Source organism: Phalacrocorax carbo, chromosome 2 (genome assembly GCF_963921805.1).
Source record: "Phalacrocorax carbo chromosome 2, bPhaCar2.1, whole genome shotgun sequence".
In the NCBI taxonomy this organism is placed as follows: Eukaryota; Metazoa; Chordata; class Aves; order Suliformes; family Phalacrocoracidae; genus Phalacrocorax; species Phalacrocorax carbo.
Genome location: NC_087514.1, coordinates 20,347,180 through 20,359,930, shown reverse-complemented (window position 1 = coordinate 20,359,930; position 12,751 = coordinate 20,347,180). Strand labels below are relative to the sequence as shown.

Genomic DNA, 12,751 nt, shown 5'->3' with positions numbered 1-12,751 from the left:
TGTTGCACCCATGAGCACTTCATATCTTTTCAGTTTTCATTCATTTTTATTGAATCCTTTGTTTATCAACATGGGTTCATAAGTTCCTAAAACAGTAAACCACTTATTTTCATTGAAATTATTCTTTTGGATTTGAAATGTAAGACATTTCAGGAAATTAGTTTTAAATTGGCATTATTGCTAAGTAAAAACATTTCCCAAGGAAATAAGATTGTCTGAAAACTTTGCAAGATTTTAATTAGAATTGAATTAAGGTATGAATGGACAACTAGAAAATAGAGTCGGAAAAATTGAGTGCTATCACATTTTCAGTTTCATTAATTTTATGCTTGGAGTTGTCAAACAGGAGACGAACATGCATTTCTTCATGAGGAGACCACATGCTAGGCAATGTCGGCAAACACAGACAGCAGTTGCAAAGGAGGCTTAGAGAACATGGAGGCTCCTGGTACAGATATATTTTGTTCTCAGGGAGGGAAAGCAGAGCATATAGGAGCAGACCTATAGGATAGGAACTGGGTATTCAGGGAACTGACTTCTAACAGGAAACAGAAACTTATTGATACTAGTGTACTAGAGATAAATCATAGAATCATAGAATGGCTTGGGTTAGAAGGGACCTTTAGAGGCCATCTAGTCCAACGCCCCTGCAGTGAGCAGGGACATCTTCAACTAGATCAGGTTGCTCAGAGCCCCGTCCAACATGATTTTGAATGTTTCCAGGGATGGGGCATCTACCACTTCTCTGGGCAACATGTGCCAGTGTTTCACCACCCTCACTGTAAAATTTTTTTTCCTTATATCCAGTCTAAATCTACCCTTTTTCAGTTTAAAACCATTACCCTTTGTCCTGTCACAACAGGCCTTGCTAAAGGGGTTGCCCCCATCCTTCCTACAGTCGCCCTTTAAGTACTGGAAGGCCTCAATAAGGTCTCCCTGGAGCCTTCTCTTCTCCAGGCTGAACAACCCCAACTCTCTCAGCGTGTCCTCGTAGGGGAGGGGCTCCAGCCCCCTGATCATTTTTGTGGCCCTATAAATAAAACAGGGTGGGAAAATATTTGCGTTCCTGGACATAGCATTTTAACTCTGGGTGCAAGAAGGAGTTTGCTTTTTGCTTGATTTTTGCAGTCTGACTGACCACGGCCCAGACAATTCCTCCTGCTGCTGGACAACCCAGCCCTGTTGTCAACATCACAAGGAGAATGTGACCAGAATGGATTTTCCATAGAGGAGACAATACATATGAGAGCTCAGCTGCAGTTCTGATTTTGTTGGGGGGAACTGCGATGATGCATCTTGGATGGATAATATGGCTGGAGGTACTTTCTGTGGAAAACCCTGAGCAGAGCCTGCGTGAAGCATGTACTCACTGTGTGAGCTGCCTGTAAATTGGAGTTCTGAATGTAATTTCAAATATTGCCTGCATTATAGCTGCAGAGAAGTTCATACCTATTGCTGTTCATGTCTCACATGGTGGCTGTTGCTCAAAAGCATTTTGAGGGGCTTTGTGGGCTGCAGCTGCATAGTCCAGCCAGAATGTGCCATCTCCTGCATTGTGATGTGCTGGGAAGACTATGTGGGAGATGAAAAGATTACAGATGTAATCACAAGAGACCAGAACAAAAAAGTGTGAGAGAAGCATTTAGTCCACTCCTTTAAAAGGATAAAATGTTTCTCTGCAGCCATGGAAGTGAAAACAAGGATCAGGTTAATACCTGAACGCTAGCGTCCTAAGTGAAAATGCATAAAGAAATCAATGTTTCATTGCACCTCTGTAAAACGAGACAGGGAGATGAGTAATCGCGCTGAGGTTTCAGTTCCTCAGTGGGGCGGAAACCAAAGATCCATCAAACGAAAGTTAGAGCTTTAATTTTCTGGCAGTGGAAACTGGCATTTTGGCATCCCGTGGAATTTTGAGCTTGTCATTGTACCCCAAACAGGTAAAATGAGTTTTCCAGAAGAAATATAATAAAAATTATCCATGTTTCTGTATCTCTTATAAACCCCAGAAATTCCAGATTTAGGTTTAGGAAAACGGTTGTATTAAGTTGAGATATTTCCCTCAGTTTCATCTTATAATATTTTTGATTTTTATATATTTTATCATTTGATACTATTTTACAGGAAGTAAAAGTGAATAACATCAATTTACAGGAATTCATATTCCCAGATAAATAATAAAAGAGAAGTGGATGTTTGTATCTCCTAATTCTTGAATTAATAGTTAAGCTTATTTCCTGATTACTCCTTATAGAAGTGAGTAGAAATTTTTCACAAAATATTTTTTATTAAAATGTTGCTTTAGATTATATTGAAATATTTCCTTTAAATTTTATTTTGATGCAAAGTATATTGAAAGTGTTGTAAAATTTAATGTACATTTTAAAAATATTTTTTGCAGTGTACTATATTAATTTTGTATAATTTTTACTTTTGCTTTATTCAGGTATAGTGACGGTAATGTATATTATGCACATGCCATGTGCCCTGCTTTTTCATTATCAATCACAAGGCCTTTTGGCTTAGGAAGGAAATAAAAGATGTTTCAGTGAAAATTATACATGAGATTAGTTATATTATCTTTAAGGATTCTGAAAATGTAAAGCAACTCTTCTGCTTTTAACAAGGCATAATAAAATAATGTAAAATAAAATACCAAATATAACATCACAAAGTACTACCCTGAAACCCTCTAAATGACAGCTTTCTAACATGAAAGCAATTGGTTTTGAAATACTGGTTTTGTGGATTTTTTTGTCCAGTTGAGGTTTTTCCCAGATATGCCAATTTCAATGAACCAGCATTTAGCTCCATGTGCGTTTTAATAGACAAGATCATTTCTGAAATTCTAAATAGAAATTGAAAAAAATTTCTTTTTCCTCAGTCTTTTTAGGTATTTTAGAAAATGTTAATTTACCTCTTGTGAATTAACTGCTTGATCTTCCCACCAAAGCAACCGCAGCACTACCAGACTTACTTGACAGTGCAGCAGATCAAGTGAGGATTTGGGTTTTAGGAGAATCGCTACAGGGGGCTGCAGTGCTCGGGCTGGCAGGGCTCAGCACGCAGCACTAGGACAAATGCGTTTTCCCAGAACACAAAACCTTTACCTAGGGAAGGTAAAACGCCTGAAGAAAACAAAACTCAGATTTCGAAGATCTTTCATCCAGGACTTCACCTGACTTTACTCTGTCCTGCATTTTTTTTAAACTTTTTTTTAGATCTTCCATTGATTTTAACGAACTGAAGTTTTTAGCATATAAACTTATCTACATATGGGTTGCAGCACTGTCCCAGTGACAGTAATTATATATTTTTGAGAGCTATATGTGGTTGGGGTGGGTGAAGAGGGCTCAAGGAGGTGCCTGGAGTCTTGAATCTTGCAATTCAGTGAACGTGTGTTAAATATAGTAATGGAGGAAAAGCAAGTTGATTCATCCATCGGTCACGTGTGTTAGTTTTAAACATTTTTTATGTCAGTACTTGCCAGGTGGTGCTCTGGGAGCGGGGCTGTGCAAGGTGCGCAGTAGCAGCAGACGTGAGTCAAAGCCGGCAGCCGCTGGGTTTCAGCTGGTACTTTTTGCCGGTGGTACCTCCCACGCGTGGCTGGCTGCTTCCCCTCCCAGGGACGTGGTCCAGTGCTCGCCAGAGGAGATGAGTTTCCTCATCCATGTGTTGTGTGCAAGCACATGCTGCAAGTGGGAGGAGGGTTTTGCTGAGATGACAGACACATATGCACAGATCATTTTTATTCCTGTATCTAACTCTTTCCTGCAAAATAACAGCGTGAGTGGTGGTAACTGAAGAAGACAAAAAATAGAAACCAACTGAATAGAAACGGTAGGGGTGACAGATAAACTCAGTTTTATACAAAGGTGTTAAGTTACTGTCACAGGATAGTTTTGCCTTGTCAAAATGCTTTTCATACCAGGTCTCTTTTTGCCTGGTTGTCTTTCAGATCAAGAACATACTGGAGCTTGCAATGCACAGCTTATTACATTTATGGAATTCAGAAAAAGGATATAAATCTAGATAAAATGATAAAAAAGTCAAGAAAAGAAGTGAGCAAAGACCTGCACCCTGAAGGCATGGGCACACGTCAGAGGTATGAAAGGAATCCCATGAAAAAGGCAGGCATCGCAAGAGGCTCCCTTGAACCCCTGGATATTCAGCACAGGAATGCCTGAAAAGGCCAGGATTTCTGCAGAATACTTTATTCCATTACTTTTTGCAGCAAATAGAAGAGTTGATGATCATGGCAATGCTTGGTAGAAGACACATGGCTATGGTGGCAGGTACAGAAGGCAAGCTGCAAGTGTGCTATGACTTCTCCCTTGCTTTTTAGGTTTGTCCTGAGGATTAGCTAGTGAACAGAAAATAGGTGTAATAGAAAGAAAAGCAGGAAGAGGCCACACCTAACGTCGCAGAGTAAGACTTTTTTCTCATTGATATTTAAAGTTGGATCCTCAGACCTTTGTTGCAGACTTTAACTCAATGGCAAATAAAAATATCAAGGGAAGAAAGATATATGTGACTATAATGCACAGGCAATCCTTCAGAAAAAGCATTCTGGATTTTGAGCTCTACTAAATCAGTTGGGGTTTATTGCAATATGGTTTTTTGGCTAATTTGTTCAGGAAGAGGGCATATATTAAATATTAAGACCATATATATACAAAAAATAATGATTTTATTAGTTAAGAAAGCAAGAAAAATATGTAATGCCCTAGTAATCCTTAAATCTGCTTATCTGGTGCTAGCTTAATACATCTTCCTTCTTTAACCAGACTTCTAACTGAATGAAAGTCCCAGTAAATCGATGAGGCCCTTCTGCCCACTATATAAAGGTTAAGTTATCCAACAAAGACTAAAAATAATGATAGGTGACTCAGGTGGACAACAAAATTCTAAATTTCAAGTATTAAATAACTTCCCTCATTCATGTAAATTGTACCATAAATTGACTTTTTAATCTTAAGACAAAAATCAGTTCAAAACAGTTTTATAGCACTTGCTTTGTAGAAAACTTGCAGTCCGGGAAAGGGCTGAGTTAACTGAATAAATAATATACCCATACCCCTTAATATATAATACATTAATGCAAGATAACTTCATATTGATCTGCTGCCAAACAACCATGATGACTTACTTATTTTTGTGTAAAGAGTAGGATTTTAAAATATCAGCTGACATTATTTTTCTTTATTGCAGGGTTGGGTTTGACTGTGCTCACTTCCTATGTGAAGATATTAAATATACAATTTAAAGACAGTGAAAAGAGCTGTAAAAGCCTTCCAGATTTCTCAACTTTCAAAAATTCCCATCTCTCATTAAAGATGTGCTAAAGCACACTTTTAATGAGCAGCCCTGGGTGATTTTTTTTGTCACATCAAGATTTTCATAGAAAAATTAATTAGAAACTTTGGACAAACATTTCAGTAATTTATATTCTTTACAGTTAACGTTTAATGTAAATCTGATGTTGAACAACAGTTCTATCCCATACTGCCTGTATGCTTTTCAGTTGCATCTTGCTTCCTGTTGCTGTAGTATAGTAGTACTAGTACTGGACAGCAAACTGTGGAGTTACCAGATGCTCTGTAACCAGTTTAGGAGAGGTACACTGGTTCCCCTGGTTTCACAAGTTCCTCAAAAAGATGTTTGAAGAGACTTTCAAGAACCGACATGAGCAGAGGCATGCTTCCCTAGGTCCTTCTCATGGCTAAAGAAATGATCTGGAGATGTTCCCACGCAGGAATTCATAGGCGGGGGCAGAGATTTGAGAGTTTTGTGGGAAGACGTTGCCAGCCAGGCTCCTGAGCTTGGGTCCACTGCGAATGGCAGCTGAGGTGCTCACGCTTGTTTCCAGCAGTGCCGTGCAGTGGCACGTCTGTGTCCCTCAGAGCATGCCTGGGCGTGGAGGAGGACTGTGGGAGGAAACCCCTGCTCACCACTTCGAGCTGTGTTTTGTGCCAAGCCACGTGCAGCTGTCAGTGGCTTTGCAATGTGCTTGGTCTATGCTGCGTACTCACAAATATTGCTGCTGTCTGTGCTGGGTTTAATTTTGGGGGGATTGAAAGAAAGTACCTTGGGAAGGATTGTACGAGGAGAAGACACATAAACCTTGCTTCCTGACTCAACTTTGTTATTTTTGTAAATGTGGAACACATTCGGTCTGGCATCCCATTTGATTTGTTTACTGCTCTTTTGTCCCACATTTGCAGAGGCTTTCCAAACATAGATATTTCTCTCATCTGGCCTGGCTCTGTCTTCTGCACAGAAACCCCAGTATAGGTGGGTGGAGTACACATCCAGGGCGTTTGGGTGAGCCGTGAAGGGGAACATGTGAACTTTTTGAATTACCTGGTTTGTACTTTTCAGCCTTGCCCATGGTTCAAGTGTAGAAATTACAGGATTTGTTTGGGAAATGATGTTAGGCAACATCAGCTAGCAGCCCTTACCTTGGCTGCACGCAGCTCCCCCCTTATGTGATCTTCCCCTGGATGTGGAATATTACAGCACTGTTATGAATTACGCTGTCTCTGTGCTTTGGAAAGTATGCAGTATGGCTTGTTTTCAAGCATCGCTTTTATTATAAAAATCAGTGGCTCCTACAGTGACCTGAAACTAGTCAGGTAGGATTTAAACAAGCGAAGAGTTTCACAGATGGCTGATTTGTTACTTCACTGCGGTATGCGTAAATAGTTCTGTGTTTCAAAAAAATACTTCTCCCTTGCGTTCTAGGTAAGACTATTGCTAGTTTTTCATACAAACATACAAACATAATTCCCAGTTTAGGTGGGACGTATTTCAGTCAAATCAAACTGAAAGAAGGAACAAACCCATCCTCTCAGCCCAACCTTTTTCCAGCCAGAGCCCCCTCCATAGAGTCTTCCTTCTAGCCACCATCTCAGCTGGTCTAGCCCTTTTCAAATACGCTGAGGATTTAAGTGAGTACTAGCTCCACCACCCTTGCCACCTGGCATATCTGCCGGAAGGGTTGGGAGATCTAAAAAGGGTCATTTTTTTTCTGCATATGCTCTGAGGCTCAGTGGATAGACCCTGACATACTGTAGTGTTTCAGAAATGCATTGACTTAATTTAAATGCCTCTGTAATGGCCCAGAAGACGACACTTTTCCCCAGAAGCAGTTGCCTAGCATGCATCATTCTTGGCAGTATCTGCAAATAAACTTCTTGTAATTGATTTAATAATTTTCAAATAAAAAAATTATGATAGCTGTGGACAGCTATAAATAACAGAAATGAAACACGTTATTTGCACAGCGCCTTCACATGCACTTGTTTAGCTCTTTTTGCTGTTAAGTTAAAACATCTGTTTCTATGGAAGTGGAGCATTCCACGCAACAAACACAGCACTGGAAGTGACCCACATATTAAATGACAACATTTGACAAATTCTAGCAGTTGATTACTGGGGAGGAGTAGACTGTGGTTATAATCAGAGTAAACCAAAAAAATGTGTACCTTTATAAACCTAGAGTTTAAATGAAACATCTGTACTAAATCATGTCTGTAGAACAGCACTGTAGCCAACTACCAGACCATATGATAATGGGGTGTTTTTAACAATCCCTATTTCCATCGCCATCCTCCAAATCAGATCCAGACTGTGCCCACTGGCATGAATTCTGCTGGAAACCAATTGGGATAGTGTCAGGCTACAGTGGATGCTGTCAGTTTAGATACAGATGCCCATAAAAAGTTAGTGATTCCAAAACCTCATGGAGATTGTAAGCACAGGTAGAAAGTCAGGTGAATATTAGGGTGCTTTGTAGGCTACAGTCTTTTCCAGGCATATTTTAACTGAGGATTACACCTTGGAAAATGTGGATATGCCGCAGTGACTGTGGATTCTTATTCTTAAGTGAGTGTATAGCAAGAAACTGGGCATTAGAATTGCAGCAGCAGGTCAGCTGGTGATAAACCCAGAGTGCTCAGGCTGGCACCAAACCCGGGTTTGGCAGCTCACCAAAACATAATTCTTTGGGTCTGTGAAACTGATATACAAAAGTCAAGTAAGTACAATTTTCTTTGAGTGCCTCCTGTTGCTGTTAAGTGGATACAAAGCAAAAGAAAACTAATTTAGTCCATCTCTTTATGTAGATTCTTACATTGATATTCAGTAGTAGCATCTGAACATACAAATTTTCTCATTACTGCAGAATATTCCCTGAAGTAATTTAAAAAGCAAAACAAATACCAAAACTTTGTATTAGCTTTACATAGTCACTAAAGTCTTTCAAAAACATAAAAAGACAAACCCATCCTGCAACTAGAATGTTAGTTTTAGATGGCCTATAATAAAAATTTGCCATCGTATTAGGAAAATGTGGTCAGAGTTCCTTGACCAACATGAGTGATACCCAATAAAAACTGAAATATTGAAACAGTGAAATATTTCTTGGGTGACCCTCAAGAAATAGTAGGTATTTGGCACATGGGAAGTTCTCACTCTGAACAAGAAAATGAGTACTCTTTGGCAGGAATAAAAGGATAGGCTACATCAGTACAGAACAAAGAATATAACAAGTGGTGGTGTCTCAATTTACATTTATTGTTTAGCAGGACTTACCTAAAATACTATAATAATCAAATTATTTCATTACTTAGAGCTAACCTGTCAGGGCATTATGCCAATGAGGAGTTAATGGGATTCTTACTTAAGAGCAAGGGACAAGTTTTTAAGACAACATGCAAGTTGTACACTGAGGACGTAGGGAAAAGCCTATATAGTATTCATTTAAAATATTATTTTGATGAAGTTTGGTGATCCAATACTTTGGTTTGAACATTCTATTTAAGTTTGGAAATAATTATAAGAAGCTTAAATACTTAAACCACAGCCATAGTAGAAATTGTGACTGGTAGGTTACTGAATTCAAGTATAATGGAAAAGTGGATAACCAGTGCAACCAGTGTGCTTAAATATGCAAGAAAATCTGAAATAAATAGCTGAATTACTTTGAGATAAACACAAAAGGGAGGGGGAGAAGGTTCAACCTCAAAAGACTTAGAAATACAAGATCATATTCGGTCTTATATTTTATTAAACTTTTTCATAGATTTATAAACGTTATTGTCACAAGGGACTATTAGATCATCTGGCCTGACTTGATCTTGTAGAAAAGCAATGACTAGAGGGTCCTCTGAGAGAGCTCTTCCTCAATGTATTCGATACTGTATAACTAATAACATACAGTGCTATTACAGAAAATGAAACGCTTCACCATATAGATCTGTAATAAAATAATTCTCACAGTATATATCTTGAATAGCCATTTTAGGATGGTGTTAATTTCAAAATCCAGTGAAAAACTTAATTCCTAATATTTACCCGAGTTTCAGTTTAAGTCGTTTGCTTCTGGTGTCAAAGCATCTGACAAATAAAACCACTTGATTGGGACGATCTAAATTTTCCTTATTCTTTGGCCTCTTTTAGTGTCAGGCCATCAGTATGTATTTCAGTATATTACTTTCTAAGTCATTTATAATGGCACAGATGAACTGTTGTATAAAGCTGAAAAAATATCGCTGAACCTGCCAACATCCGTGTCTAGTTTCTTAAGACTAACCTTCTGGTTTGGAAGATTTTTACAATGGTTGTATGTCTTACTAATGAAAGTTGTCAGCTTAATCTGCCTCGTCAAATGTACTACTAACTAAAATTCTACTTTCATTTAGAAAAAGTGTTAGCATTTGATGAAATCATTCTGGATTCTATATGGAGGCAGTTTCAGAGGGTTTTTTTACACCACAGTGTGAAGGCTGCTAGTTATACACTATGCCTCATCACTCATGAACAGAAGAGCTTTATATACACAGTAAATAATAACTACAGGTATTTTAGACAAGTTATCAGTCCACGTAAATTTTGGGACACCTTTCTCAAAATACATTAGGCAAGTAGAGCTATTTTTGTTCTCTCAACAAATGCAGCTACATCTTCACTCCATGATTTTTAGAACTGTCTAGTATTAATCTCACTCCAGCAGAGAAATTTTGAATTTTGTAAAGTCAGTGAGCATGACTGCTACCATTTGGTAACTCTATTGCATTTTTCTTCTCATATCATGTACCATTATTTAATTCTATTTTGCCATTTGTGTGTCGTGTGGGATCCTGTCTGTATGGCATGACAGTTGAAAGTCTGGCACACACTCTTGACAGCTGTTTTGAAGTGAAGGCTGTGATGCGTGCTACATCTGGAGGTGCTGAGGTTTGAGTGCAGACAGTGGAAAAGTCCAATTTCTCTTTAGGGATGACTGGGATAGATTTACAGTATCTAAGCTCTCGTTCAGGAAGGGTACTCCATAAGGATCTACTCGGGTGGATGCCACTGCAAAATCAAAGCCAAAGACTCTATGGCACTACAGAATAAGTTAAAAACAAGTTAAATATTCAGTTAGGGTACTCATGGACATTGCCTATACTATACTGAAATAGCAGCCAAAAAGTATACGTTTTCTGTCTGATTTTCTTCTAATTTTTAAGTTATGTTTTTGTTTACTTACTGTGTATCATTGTAAAGTTCGGTCTAGACTTCATAGACTTCTCCTCATGATGGGAGAATTGCTAAAGCGGTAATACTGTCAATCTCAAGAAATTCAACCCTAACTGATTAAGATGCAATATGTCTTTAAGAAAAGGAGTAGAAGAGAAAGGGGTTGGGTAGTTATTTTTTTTAATTTGATCTGTTAACGTTTTTGTTCTGTGAAAAGAATGATCCTTTATTAATGATTTCATGTCCAGTCAAAAACTCTTAATTCACGCACTTTTGACACATAAAACCAGCACATTCTTCTAATTACAAGAAATCTTCATTTTAGGGGCTCAGTAATTCTTTATAAAGAAGTGCATATAAAAATATGGTTGATTTTGCTTAATTTCAGAGCAAAATAGAAATTAACTTTATACACTTGCGTATTTAGAAAATAAACCTGGTCAAGTTGTACTACACACTGTAGCATTCAAGGAGTGATGCATTTTTGGAACTGTAGGCCTTCCTCCTGCAACACTTATTCCTGAGAGTAGTCCTTTGCAAATATTTCAGGTTTCTATTTATCAAACCAGAATGTTCCTCCTTAAGTACAAGTATCTTGCATGTTTTATAATGAATAAGGTGGTGACAGGACTGGCTGGGAAGGTGACTGGTTTGGTTATTGGCATTTTCTCTAATTTTTTTCTAAGGCTCCACAAGCATTTTCATCCTTCTGGCTTCTGGAGACATGGTGCTTCCAATGAACTGAGCACCAGACATGAAGACTGGAAATGCCTCTGAAGCAAAGGTGGGTCAGTGAGGAGCTGAGGATGTCTCGTGTCCACACCACATCCCTCTTCAATTCTGTGTTGTGCCACGGTTTGACTTCACCGTACCCTGTTATTCAAGGCCTGGATGGAACATTCCCCAACTCTGTCCAATTCCACAAATCCCCTTTGCAGTGGAGGAGCTGGCAGGGTGTTGGGATGCCCCTTTCTTCTCCAGCATCAGTACATCAGTGCCCAGAATAGTGAAGCTTCACCAGGTCTGGAAGGAAGAACAGAGTATTTGATAAAGCTGATAGGGGATGCACTTGGGATGCACTTAGATGCTTTGGTGATGGTTATTATGAAAAATCCAGACATGTCTTCACCCTTGTGCTTAAAATGGTGATTCCTACAGAGTGCTTCATTCTGTGGCTGCACCAGAGCATATTCGTGTTCAAGCATTGTGTCGTACTCATTGTTCACTTTCAATTTCAAGGCTATATTTTCATTTTAAGCCAGTGGTGTTGTTTCATGGAAATGCAGGAATCCTTGCCAAAATCAGCCAGCTAAGAATAAGGCAGTCATCAAAATCAACTTCCACTCTGGTCATATTTAAAAAAATACAGTAGAGCCTAGGAGAGCCTGACAACACTACAAAAACTTGTTGAAGGCCCTGTAGCACATAGAAATAGAAAATGTAAGTTCAGATTTTTGGGGTGAAATTCTATCCAAATCATTCCAGTACACAGAAATGTGCAATCTCAACAGAAAGACTTTCTCCATCTGAAACAAAATATTACTGTTGCTATTGATGTACTCACTTTCTGCAGGCAAGCTCCATCATCAGATGGTCTTAATTGAGTTCTGACACTCAGTCTAATCAATCTGTAGTAGAGAAACAGCAAAAGAACTCGACTTCAGTTTTGGGAAAATTACATATTTAAAGTATTTGAGTATCAGCCACAGAGTGATTTTACATTAAGTGAAAGCTGCTGGTAGGAAAAGAAAATTGAGACTATCTCAAAGCTACTCAGTCAGCTCCATTCATGGCACATTTTAAGAAGAGAAACCTTGTTGATCATAAATAAAATATTGTTTGTTAAATGAGAGTCCTGTCTATTCCTGATACATTATTTTTAAGAAACCTTGCTTCTTATCCACATAAATATCAGGGGAAGTTCAAAATTACTATTTTACCTCCATGAAATGTTCATTTTCTGGTTTTCACCATCCAGAAGAGCTTTGAAAGAGTAAGTACTACTTCAGACTTACAGAAGCTAGTGAGATTTTACTTGCAGAACTAATGGCCAAATGATGGTTGGGTGGTCTCAAGTTTACTCAGCACCCAGATGTTATACGGTTTCCGGAAATTCTGTGGTCGAATTCAGATATTTCAATTTTTTGTTCTGAACACTAAGTCATTATTATATATTTTTCAGGGAGTAATGGAAAACTGGAAAACTGTTAGCTTCAGCATGGTATAA

General features: G+C 38.4%; 1 long non-coding RNA gene across 3 annotated transcripts; it reads left to right on the top strand.

Moving 5' to 3' along the window:
* Nucleotides 1-331: 331 nt before the first annotated feature.
* LOC135311860 (uncharacterized) lies at nucleotides 332-12,371 on the top strand. 3 transcript variants are annotated; one of them, XR_010371399.1, is made up of 4 exons: nucleotides 332-448; nucleotides 1,129-2,256; nucleotides 3,959-4,295; nucleotides 11,211-12,371. It is a non-coding gene; the product is annotated as an uncharacterized LOC135311860 (long non-coding RNA). The 3 variants fall into 3 exon arrangements; XR_010371398.1 differs by having other exon boundaries at nucleotides 3,959-4,428; XR_010371397.1 differs by lacking the exon at nucleotides 11,211-12,371 and having other exon boundaries at nucleotides 3,959-6,140.
* Nucleotides 12,372-12,751: the final 380 nt, after the last annotated feature.